The sequence below is a fragment of the Oryctolagus cuniculus genome, chromosome 4, assembly GCF_051225735.1.
Source record: "Oryctolagus cuniculus isolate XC-2025 breed Fujian yellow rabbit chromosome 4, ASM5122573v1, whole genome shotgun sequence".
NCBI classification, from domain to species: domain Eukaryota; kingdom Metazoa; phylum Chordata; class Mammalia; order Lagomorpha; family Leporidae; genus Oryctolagus; species Oryctolagus cuniculus.
Genome location: NC_142870.1, coordinates 145,787,543 through 145,799,911, shown reverse-complemented (window position 1 = coordinate 145,799,911; position 12,369 = coordinate 145,787,543). Strand labels below are relative to the sequence as shown.

The 12,369-nt window shown below is 52.0% G+C and overlaps 1 long non-coding RNA gene across 1 annotated transcript in view; it reads right to left on the bottom strand.

The window, feature by feature from the left end:
• LOC149127158 (uncharacterized) overlaps positions 1-8,782 on the bottom strand; it is an 84,950-nt gene extending 76,168 nt beyond the window's left edge. Inside the window, exon 1 of the long non-coding RNA XR_016232132.1 lies at positions 8,468-8,782. This is a non-coding gene — a long non-coding RNA (uncharacterized LOC149127158). The remainder of the gene's footprint in view (positions 1-8,467) is intronic.
• Positions 8,783-12,369: the final 3,587 nt, after the last annotated feature.

Genomic DNA, 12,369 nt, shown 5'->3' with positions numbered 1-12,369 from the left:
GGCATGAGCACGAGTGGACAGGATGGGCTCTCCCTCTGAGCAGGATGCCCCACTCATCAAGAGCTCCCTCCAAGAAACGGGGCTGTAAAATAACCCTGATCCTCAACTATCTTGCAAAGCACATCCATTTCTCCCTTCTTTCCGTTCTCCCACTCACTCCTTTCATCCGCAGGTAATACACCTGTGTGGGAAACAGTCGCACCTTCAAAGCAGAGACACTTTTTGAACACAGCTGATGATCTGTTCCTTAGCAAGAGTGAGAAGTCTCGACGTTGCCCCAGTACCTGTCAATCCAGGGATTCTGAAAGCCAAACTGGGACCCCCAGTCTCCATCAGGAGCTTGTAGTACCTTTCCAGGATCTGTTAGCGAAGTCAGGGCACTGTGGTCCCAGCCTCAGTGCCCCACTTGCTGGCTGCACAGACTCTGGGGGCCTCCCCTGCCCAGGGAAGAAGCTTCTGGAGCAGCTGAGCCTGAAATCCGGTTCCTAGTGCACAGACACGGCGGATACACCCTTAGCCCGAAGGAGAACCCGGTTCTCTGACTACTGATCAGGAAGCCTGGCGGCCACAACGTCTGGTGGAAAACCCAGCGGATTCACCACGGATGGCCTCAGGGATGAATCTCTGCCAAGTTCTGAAACCCGACAGCAGAGGCCTTGGCTCCAGCTCCTCTCCGTCCTCCCCATTCTTTGTTGGTTCTCTTTATCTCCTTCCCCTTATTTCCCGGTGAAATTCCCAACAAAGTGTGCGGTCTCCAGGCAGAGCCCAGGGCTCACATCCTTTGCAGTCAACCTGCCCTCTGTTCCTCTCTCAAGACATCCACTTGGTGATTCAAACATCTCAAGAAAATGATACTGTAAGTCCTGGGTGTGGCTATTAGTCACAGCTCCGCACTTTACATGGCAACATGAGGCCCTTATAAACAGAGGTCCCCTGAGCCCTGTGGCAGGGAAGGAGGCTTGGGAGCCTCCCCAGGCCAGCTGTGGACCTCCTGTGTTAACTCTCTGCTCATTCTCCACCACGGGCAGGGAGATGGGATGGCATTCAGAAGAGGTTCAAAACTGAAAATGTGCCACGTTACAGAGAGAAAATACCTGGTTCCACTAGGCACTTGGGTCCCTAGTGCTGGCAGTGATGTGAACGCCAGCCCCAGTGTTTGGAGACCCCAGGAAGCTCCAGGGGGCATGAAGAGCAGGAGGAGCCCTGCTCTCTATCTAATTCTTCTTTTTTTTTAAAGATTTATTTATTTACTTGAAAGTCAGAGTTACACAGAGAGAGAAGGAGAGGCAGAGAGAGAGAGGTCTTCCATCCGCTGGTTCACTCCCCAGACGGCCGCAACGGCTGGAGTAGCACCGATCCAGAGCCAGGAGCCAGGAGTTTCCTCCAGGTCCCCAACATGGGTGCAGGGGCCCAAGGATTTGGGCCATCTTGTACTGCTTTCCCAGGCCACAACAGAAAGCTGGATTGGAAGAGGAGCAGCTGGGACTAGAACCGGTGCCTATATGGGATGCCGCGCTTCAGGCCAGGGTGTTAACCTGCTGCACCACCGCGCCAGCCCCCATCTATCTAATTCTGTCACTGTCAGAAACCCACTGGTAACTCTAGGTGGGTACAGCTCTTCTCTTCTTGAGCTGACCATGGGTGTCTCTGTTGTGGTTCTCACCTTTGCTTGTTTCCCCCCCACCAAAGGGTTACAGGACTGGGGGATACCCAGTTAACATCCACTGTTCCTGCTGACTGGAGATAAAGCCCTTTCCTCCAGATACCCCTTTGTAGTTTGCATCAAAAAGATGCATCCGATCTTGAAGAGCTGGCTTCTGCCCAGACTGACTTCCAAGCATCAGGCCAGCCTGCCTCCCCTACCCACACTTTGAAATGTAAAATAAAGGCTTGTTCTGCTACTTTTCACCACCAGCCTCCACTCTGGAGGAGTGGGGCCTCACTGTTGTGTTTGGGGATGTGCTGTGCATCCTTAATGGCTTCAGCGTTCCCACCAGAGGAGGTGTCACCTTCACAACCCAGTTCTGACCAAAATTGACAAGCTAATCAGACGGCTGGAGGGATGGTGTCTCTGCCACACAGCAGGGGACGCCTTCTAAGCCCCAGAGCTCCTCCATCCTAGAGCCTGTAGCCATTGAGCCACCCACACAGTCCAAGTAAACACCTGCTGGTCACTCCAGCCCTGGAATGGCACAGTGAAGGGAGCGCCCCTGGGGTCGTCACAGGAGGGGACCTACTGAGTGATTCCTAGAGGAGCCGGAAATTCAGCCCCGAGATTTATTTTTCTAAAGATTTATTTACTTGTTTGAAAGTCAAAGTTACACAGAGAGAAAAGGAGAGGCAGAGAGAGAGACAGAGACAGAGGTCTTCCATCTGCTGGTTCAACCCCCAGATGGCTGCAATGGCTGGAGCTGTGCTGATCTGAAGCCAGAAGCCAGGAGCTTCTTCCTGGTCTCCCACAAGGGTGCAGGGGCCCAAGCACTTGGGCCATCTTGTACTGCTCTCCCAAGCCCCAGCAGAGAGCTGGATTGGAAGTGGAACAGCCAGGACCTGAACTGGCACCCATATGAGATGCCAGCACTGCAGGCAGTGGCTTTACCCGCTACGCCACATCGCCAGCCCCTCAGCCCTGAGACTTACAAGTCAGTCACTCAACCTCCCTGTGCCTTGGTTTTCTCTTCTGTGAAATGGGTGGTAACACCTGCCTTGCCCTTTGCCAAGGACCTCCTGGGCTGGCATGCAAAAGAAAACTCCCTACACAGCAGGGCTTTGGTGAGGAGGTGGCAGCTGAGCTGAAAACCATTTCAAACTGGACCTGCCAAACTCCCCTTCACCACTGGCTGAACGTTATCTGAAAACGTTTCCAGAAGGTTCTGATCCGCGCCGCCCTGCCTGGTGCTGAGCACGCCTGACAGGGGATGGGCAGGATGTGGACTCTACTCCTAACCTCTCTCCGGGAGATTCTGGAGGGACACATGCAGAAAACTGTGGATGTGGATCCAGGAAATCATGAAAAGCAATGAGTCTCAGGGACAGGATCCTGATCCGAAGGGCCCTGAGAGGCAGCTGGACCACCTGTCCAAAGATGACACTGAAGGGGAGATGGCGGCACAGATGCCCTGAGCTACACTGGGTTCCTAATGAAAACGGGTAGCCACCAGGGCCTTCGGGGACTCTTTCCTAACTGCCTTGCTTAGGGTTGATCAAATCAGACATCAATACACAAGACCCTACAACAAAGCCCATTCACTAAAAACCAGTGGTCAGGAACAGGAAACCCCTCCTAGTCCCAGGATGGGGCTCCTGTAGTGCAGACATGGAAGGGACCAGTGGGCTAACCACTTGTGACTCCAGGTTACTTCCCACAGAAACTACTGAAACCAGTGTTATCAAACCTGGCTGGACTCTCGTAACACCCTTCTCATGTCAAGGCTGCCTAGGCATCAACAGCCAATCAGACCCAGGCCAGTGATGGGACTGCACCCCAGACCTTGAACTCTCAACTGTCATTCACACTGAATCATGAGTGCCTCCCCCAGACTAGTTACACTTCCCATATTCCCATGCACATATCGTTGCACATTAGTGTGAGTACACCCCCAAAGGCCCATGTGTTAAAGGCTTGATCCCTAGGGTGGCTCTACTGGGAGATGTGGAACTGTAGGAGGTGAGGCCCGGTGGCCAGTGGTTAGTTAGGTCACGGGGCATACGCCCTAGGAAACTAGTTCTTATGTGATTGTTTGAGTTTTCATGAGATGATTGCTATAAAATCCCGAGTTTTGGCTCACCCAATCTCTCTGCTTCCTGGCTTGCCATGTGACCCTTCTATTTCACATACTGTGCCATTCCTATCCACTGCCCCCAACAGAGACCAAACCAGCAGGGTCAACCACCTGACCATGAACCTGAACCTCTAAATCTGTAAGCTGAGTAATCCTTTGCTCTTTATAAAGTTAATTGACTCACATGTTTCATTATAGTGCTAAAAATATGATGCATACACACATTAACCCAACACAAAGCTAATGACAGCCATTCACATATCCAGGATGATCTCCGGACACCTTAGACATTGAACCTTCAAATATTTGAGTGCTGCTGATGGTGAATGCATCACCAGTACTGCCCAGTGGATGCTTATATGTAAAACATCTTCTAAGGCAGTTTTTTCTTTAAGATTTATTTATTTATTTGAGAGGCAGAGAGAGAGAGAGAAAGAGAGAGAGAGAGAGAGAGAGAGAGAGGTCTTCCATCCACTGGTTCACTCCCTAGTTGGCCATAAAGGCCGGAGCTGTGCTGATCCAAAGCCAGGAGCCAGGAGCCTCCTCCAGGTCTCCCACACTGGTGCAGGGGCCCAAGGATTTGGACCATCTTCTACCGTTTTCCCAGGCCATAGCAGAGAGCTGGATTGGAAGTGGAGCAGCCAGGATTTGAACTGGCACCCACATGCGATACTGGCACTGCAGGCAGTGGCTTCATCTGCTTCACCACAGCTGGCCTCTAAGGCAGTTTTTTGAACAGCCTCAAATCTGCATTTCTCCTATTGAAAGTTCATAAAAGGTCCTGTGTCTTCCTCCTGCACCTCTCAGAACATTGTATCTGGGGGAAATCAGCCACCAGGTCAGAATTCTAACTCCCACGAGATCACTGGGCTGGCAAGAGACCACAGGCACAGAAGAGGCCCATCAGCAGGCAGCAGAGAGCATGACAGCAGGCACTTGACAGAGCCACCTTGGATGTCCAGCCTTATCCAGATGTCAGGTGATTCCAGTCCCAGCCCACATCTGACAGCAGAGACAACAGAGACCCCCACGGGAGAACTGCCCAGCCTTCCCAAATTACTGCCTCACAAAATTACGAACAAAATAACAGATTTGTCTTAAGTTACTAAGTTTTAAATTGTTATACAGCCAGAGCAAGTAAAATATCTTCCTTTAATTTTTTGACTGACATATATTTGTGTGTGCTTATGCGGTACAATGTGACCTTCTGATTCATGTATACTTTGGGTAACAATCAACTCTGGTAAATAGCGTATCCTTCACCTTGAACTTCTATCATTTGTTTATGGTGAGTACATTCAAAACCCTCTCTTCTGTTTGGAGGTCTATAACACATAATTGCTAATGGTATTTGCCCTGCTGCACCACGGAACACCAGAACTTGTTCTTCCAATCCAACTCTACACACGCACCTGTTCACCAAGAGCGCCCCATCCACCTAACCTCCCTCCTTTCCCCAATCTCTGGCAATCACCTTCCTACTCTCATATTCTATGAGATCAACTTTTTAGACTGCACTTACAAGTGAGATCATGCAGTGTTTGTCAGAGACTGACTAATTTCACTTAATACAATGTCCTTCCCGTCCATATCCTTATCAAAAATGCTTTCTTATGGCTACGTAGTATTCTATAACATCTAGGTCACATTTTCTTGGGGCTGGCATTGTGGCACAGCAGGTTAAGCCTCCACCTGTGACGCCAGCATCCCATATGGGCGCTGGTTTGAGACCCATCTCTTCCACCTCCAATCCAGCTCACTGCTAATGTGTCTGGGAAAGCAGCAGAGGATGGCCCATTTGCTTGGGTCCCTGCACCTACATGGGAGACCTGGATGAAGCTCCTACTCCTGGCTATTGCAGTCATTTGGACCACTAGATGGAAGATCTTTTTCCCTCTCTCTCTTTCTCTCTCTCTCTCTTTTCCTCACCTCATTCTCTGTCTCTATAACTCTGCCTTTCAAATAAATAAAATAAGTTTAAAAAAAAAAAGAAAGAAAAAAACAGTGTGGAGTCTCTTCAAAAAACTAAACCTAGAATTTCCATATAATCCTGAAGCATCTTTTAATTCCACTTCTGTTGAAATCACAGTGGTGAATATGAGAGGTGGGCATTTACTTGGATCGCTTGATCCCAACACAGTCAAGTCTTTTCCTCAACGGATGGAATAAAACTTGGCGACCCTCCCTGGAAGCAGCCGGGACAGCACCCAGCACCCAGCACCCACTGAAAGACACGCCCACCCTTCCATCTTTCAGATGCAGTTCTCAAGGTCTGGTGTGGCAAGCTGAGCAGAGATGCGTACAATAAGCTAACTGAATCAACTCCAACTATGTTAATTTGTGTTATCTATAATAACAAAACATCGGGAATCATCAAAATATTCTACTTAACAATTGATTAAATAAACCATGATATTTTACCACCTGTTTAAAATCATGTTTTTGAAATTCATTTGATGACAAAATATTCATGATCTGTTGGTAAATGTAAAATGAGGTTACAAGTGATATTTCCTTTATACTAAAAGTGCATATATCAGGAAGGAAAAACCTCAAATTATAACAATGATAATGTCTGCATACTTGTAATCCTATAAATCCCAGTTTTGATTTTCTTCTATGATTTTTCCATGTTTTCCACATTATCTATAACTGCCATGTATTACTTTTAGAATCAGAAAATGAATATTTTAAAGATGTGTGTCGCCACACTGCACAGAACAGGAAAGAGCAAGTGCACCCCAGAGCGGCTGCTTCTGGAGGGCTAACAGACCTGCACCAGGGCAGAGCCCTCCTGCCTCACAGGTCACAGAACGTCCAGAAAGAAAAGCCAAGACTGCCACAGGAGGGGACAGAGTCTCTGAGCTGGGGAACTGAGACCCAGAGCCTGAAGACCCGAAACCCCAAGGGAAGGGGAGGCAGGGGAAGAAGCTAAAAGGGTGAAGGACCACCCAGCCTCCAGTGCAGCTGAAGCCCAAGTCCCGACCCTGTCACTAGGAACGGAAGGTGGCACCCCTATGCAAGTCGGACATTGTCATTGTTAAGACAGCAATTGAGGGTAGGAAAATGGAACCGGAAGTCAACAGATAGGTTGCAACCCAGCTCTCAAACTCAGATGGGAAAGCTGGGATCCATCAGCTGACCGCCCGGAATCTGAATAATAATAATGAAGATGAAATGACACAAACAGTGCAAACCATCGGGTCACAACAGGGCTCAAACACTCGCAGCCGCCATGCTAGGGAGGAGCCCTGGGATGTTTCCGCACCAATCATAGCTGCTCTGAATCTGGGACTCTGCACCCAGTCAGCCTGAAAATAAGAGGCCCTTAGCCTTGCTAGAGGTTCTTTAAGGTCACCTGGCCTCGCACGTAATGTAAGCTTATGCAGCCAAACACCTAAAGAAGCAGTCACAAGACACCCTGGAGCATAGCAGCCATCCTTCCTCCCAGGCCCAGAACTTCCCAGACACACCCAGCAGAGGGGCTCAGCCAGGGTCCCTCGGTGGGAGAGCGGCTGCAATCTTACGCCAGAGTGGCATCCAGAAGGTTTTCCGCATCACAGCCTAAGCCCCTGCTTGGGCGCCACAAGCCTGGACGCCTCTTCCTGCACAGCAGGACTCCGGCTGCTTCCAGGGAAGGAGGAAGTGTGCAAGCCAACGGGGGTGACACGGAGAGCATGCAGGAAGCACCCCCAGGCACTCCGTGCTGGAGGGAGGGAGAGAGGCAGAACCCACCACTTGTGGAAATGGAGTCAGCTGTCCATGCCAGTGGGAACTGAGCACGACCCCCAGAAGGCGGAAGGATGGGTCTTCCAGGGGCGGGCAGCGGGCAGCGAGTGTAAACAGGAGCGATGCAGCTCGTCCATAAAGCACGGTTAGGGAGTGCGGGAGCCAATTTCAGCATGACAGGCGTAGGCATAAAAAGAAAATGTGGGGCCGTCCACCTCTTCCTCACACAGCAGAACCGCGTTATAACCAGACCAAGGGCTCGAATGGGCACCGAGGCTAATTAACAGCGGGCCCTTTAAAAAGAGAGCCCTGCTTATTTTTATGGACACGCCACGCACAACTAGCAGGATTTAACGTCAGCCTTTCCTTACCCATTTATTTTTTCCCTATAACTTGAGCCATGTTTTCCCTGGGTTCCAAGCATAATGAAATGCTTATTTAGAAGCCGGGGCCATCTGCAGCTGGTGCTGCCAAGTTCATTTCTGCTCCCTGCCCGCGGGCTGATGAGGTTCTAGGGCATGGCGAATTTCCCAGGGTGCCCAGGCCTCGGAGCCCGGTTGTGTGGGAAGGAGCAGCGGGGAAGAGCGAGGTCGGGCGCAGGTGCTCCTCCGCGCCAAGGGGCGGGCTCTCGCTGCTCCGCGGGGAAGTGCTGACAGCTGGTTCATGGAGGCCTCACCTGCTGCTGGGGCACCTTCCCCCGCACGGGGACCTGCAAAGCCTCACTCCGACACCACAGGCATGGACTCTGCGAGCTGGTGACCCTGGAGGCTCAGGGTACTCGTCCCATCTGCCTCCACCTCACTTTCTCCAGCCACACAGAGGAGAACTCCTACCTGTGCCGCCCCATCCTCACTGCCTTATTGCTTATTCAAGAGTGGTTTCCTTCCATTTACTCATGTGATTAAAATAATCACTGGCATTGCATTCCCCTCAATTACTGACGTCCCGGGACCCACCTGCCACTGTGGCTGCTTGCTGGCTCTCCTGGTGACCGTTCCCCTCCCCCGAATCAGCAGCCGCAGATCCTGAGAGCTATGCCTCCCAGCCTCCTCCTTGGAGCAGACCTGTAGACCGCAGGCTCCTCATTAACGCTGGCGCTGCAGCAGCCTGACCCACTGGAGGCTTCACGGTTCTGCCAGCCCTGGGCACCTGGGCTGCAGCGGCTCCGGCTGCTGCAGGAGCTGAGCCGGTGGGAATGCCAGGGGGAAGGATGGGGCACAGCACCCAAGCACTGGGCTAAGCTTAGAAGGGTTGAGAAGGCCAGAGGAGGGATGGGAGGCATGGCCAAGGGAGTTGAGGCTCCACCCCCACCAGGGAACACCCTCTGATGTTCTGGAGGACGGAGGCTCCCCTCCCCCACCCAGCACCCCCACATACACCAGAGATGACCCTCATCTTTTGCATGAAAGTTGTTAGCTCTGCTGGACAATCAGACAACCCCACCTAACTCCCCTTCCTTTCCACCCACAGCTGTTTTCTCTGATGTTCATTCTTGCCCATTTCCTGCCTCCAGAAACAGAGGTGAGGTGAGAAGAGGAAAGAAGAAAGCAAGTCTTGCAAAGAGACAAGAGCAGAGAGAGGCGGTCACACCATGAAGGCCCCTTGGCACTTAATCAGTGACATGCGTTGGCTTTTCCAATGGTACAGCTGGAATCTGGGTGACCTCTGCTCCAGGGCCAGGCCTGGAGGGTCCTGGGGAGGGCTCAGACCTCTGCCCCAGCCTCACGGGCCTCCTGCACAACACGCCTGCGACTTTGAGCTCAGACTAGCAGCCGGCCAGGAGGCAGGCTTGATTAACAAAGTCTGCTTCAGATTCCTGCCGTCCTCAGTGCCCGTCCTGAACGAGGGTCTTAGGGGGGCATTAGCATTAGCCGCTCTTGACCGTGAGGAAGGGCACAGGAGGTCTCCGAGAGCCATGAGCTCACCAGCGTGCCTCCTGATCCAGGCGATTCTGCTCCTCAAATTGCTTTGGTTCAAACTCCTTATGATTTTTTTCTGGGCTGCGGGGAGGAGAGTGTATTGATTCCGGGTTTTGATAAGGTCAGCAGTGATCAGCTCTGACAGTCAGAGCGGATGGCCTGTCCCCTCCCCCCTCCACTAGACACGGCTCCCCATGCAGAAAAGGAAGAAGAGAAAGGAAGACGGGGTGGGGGTGGCAGAGGAGGCAGCATGCTTTGTCTCGGTGGCTCTGAACACCTCTCTGAGCCCCGTGAGCAGAAGTGGGCGCGTCGCAGACTGCAGCCTGGGAGACGCGGTGAGGGCACACTTGAGCTTTCCCTCCGTGTCTCCCTGCCCTGCAGCCTGTACTCCTGATGGTGACTCATTTTCCTCCAAAGAACCAATTAAGTGCCGCACAACCTCGGCAGACTCCCAATGACACTGATTACGGTGCAGAACCTGTAGGACTGCTCAGACGGAGCCGACTCGGACGGCAGAGAGAGGGCCCTCTGAGGTTTCACACGGCTGATTTGAGCTTGATGAGAAAAATGCTCGGATCTCACTTCACTGAGGCCAAGGGAGGGGAGGCTGCCTGGAGCCGCCTCCCCAGAAAGGGTGCACGGCCCCCCACCAGGGCAGGCAGGCGAGGGCTCCCAGTCCCTGGAGACCTCACCAATACTTTGCAAAACACCGCACCCACATGTGGGCGGTGTGTTTTTCTAGACAGAAGACCCAGAGTTTCCATCAAATTCTCCAAGACTCATGACTGCTCTGGGGGTAGGTCATGGCCAGAGGGTTAAACCATTGCTAGGGACACCCACATCCCAATTCAGAGTGCCTGGTTCGAGTCCTGGCTGCTTCTTCACACTTCCAATCCAGCTCCCTGCTAATGTGCAGCACGTGATGGCCCCAGTGCCTGGCTTCCTACCACCCATGTGGGAGACCCAGATGGAGTTCCTGGCTCCAGGCTCCTGCCTGGCCCAGCCCAAGCTGTTGTGGGTATTTGGAGAGTAAACAAGATGTTGAAAGATCTCTCGCTCACTCGCTCACTCGCCCTCTCCTCTCTGTTGCTCCCTCTCTTGTCACTCCGCCTTTCAAATAAATAAATAAACCTTTGAAAACATAAAAAGAATATCGCTCCGTGGCATCATTTCAATGGCTCCTTAGAATGTGCCAGGCTCCCCAAATCACCTCCGAGCTGGCAGACGTCAAGGCCTGGGGCAGAGTGATGTCTAACGTGGGCCTGGGTGAGTTAGTGCAACACTGCTGTCCTGATCATCCGGGCGGCCACTCAAGAGCCAGCTCCACGCCCGGTAACTCACGGGGCCTGGCAACCAGTGGAAAGGAGAGTGAGGACAGTACTCACATCACAGGAGCCCTCGCGGCAGCTGCGGAACTCGGCTCGCCAATGGTTTGAACCAAGCTCAATACATTCAGAGCCACCAACCAGCTCGGTTGAAGGATCTGGAAAGAGTAGCTATAGTTACTGTGGAGTGGGAGCCTACCCGACGGGGCACAGGGCTGGGGCTTCCAACAACCCTGTGAAGCGTTAGAGGTGAGGAGTTCGTCTATGTGAACCCCTCTCTTCTCACCTTGCCAGGTAAAACATCGTGCCTACCTTCAAGGAAGGCAAACCAGGATGTATCCGTCTATCCATCTTAACATCCTTTGAGGGATAGGCACTTGGCACAACAGTTAAGACCCAACCTGGCATGTCTGCGTCCCATATCAGAGGGTGTGGGTTCAAGTCCTGGCTGTGCACCCAATTCCAGCTTCCTGATAATGCATACCCTGGAAGGCAGCAGGGGTACTCGGCTCAAGTACCTGGGTCCCTGCCACCCATGTAGGAGACCCCAGTTGAGTTTGTGGTTCCTGGCTTCAGCCAGACCAGCTGCTAGCTATTGTGTGCATTTAGGTTGTAAATCAGCAGGTAGCTTTCTCTCTCTCTCTCTCTCTCTCTACCTGCCTCTTTCAAGTAAATAAAAATATTTTGCACAATTTTTACATTCTTTGCCTTAGTAATCAAAGACCCTGATAAAAAGAGAAAGTTTAGAGCCAGTAGCTGGAAGTTCTGACACATGACAGACACTCAATGAATGCTTGTTGAATGAATGAATGAAACCAAAGTTTACACACTGTGTTTAAAACCGCTCTTGACAGAGGGAAGAAGTATTACTACCAGTGGTCTTTCTTACCTAGCAGAGGAAGACAAGAGCAGAAAGAATCATGCAACTCAGAGACTAAGCCAAACTCAACCGCAGACAGCGGCACTGTGGCACAGAAGAGTAAGCTGCTGCTTTCTATGCCCGTATCCCATGTCAGAGTGCTGGTTCTGACCCAGCTCCTGCTCACGCGCCTGGAGAAGCAGCTGAAGATGGCAGCTTACATGGGTGACCCGGATGGAGTTCTTGGATCCTGGCTTCCCCCTGGACCAGCCTCAGCCATTGTGGCCATTTGGGAATAAATCTGTAGATGGAAGATACTCCCCTGCCTCCGTCACTCTGCCTTTCAAATAGTAAATAAACCTTTCAAAGGGGAAAAAGAAATTTCAGGTGGTCCGCACCCATGGCATTTTCCAAGCCATAGGAACACTGGGACTCACCCCCCACAACTGACCAAGGTGTCCACCAAGCAATCCTAGTGCCCAGACCAACCCCCAGCACCACCCACACCCTCCCAAGTACCCTGTTTCTCCTCCCCTGGCCTAGTCCTTCACTGTCATTGTCACTAGAGGAGCTGGCACCAAGCCCACACAAACCTGGGGGCAGGGCAGCCTGTGAGCCAGCCAGGAGCCTGGCAAATAGTCACTCACAACATGTGTTCTGGCCCCCAAGCTCAGACTAAGGACCAGGAATGGCCATCGGGCACACACATCTGTACTGCTGGACTCCAGCTTCACCCACTGAAGACAACAGCTCTA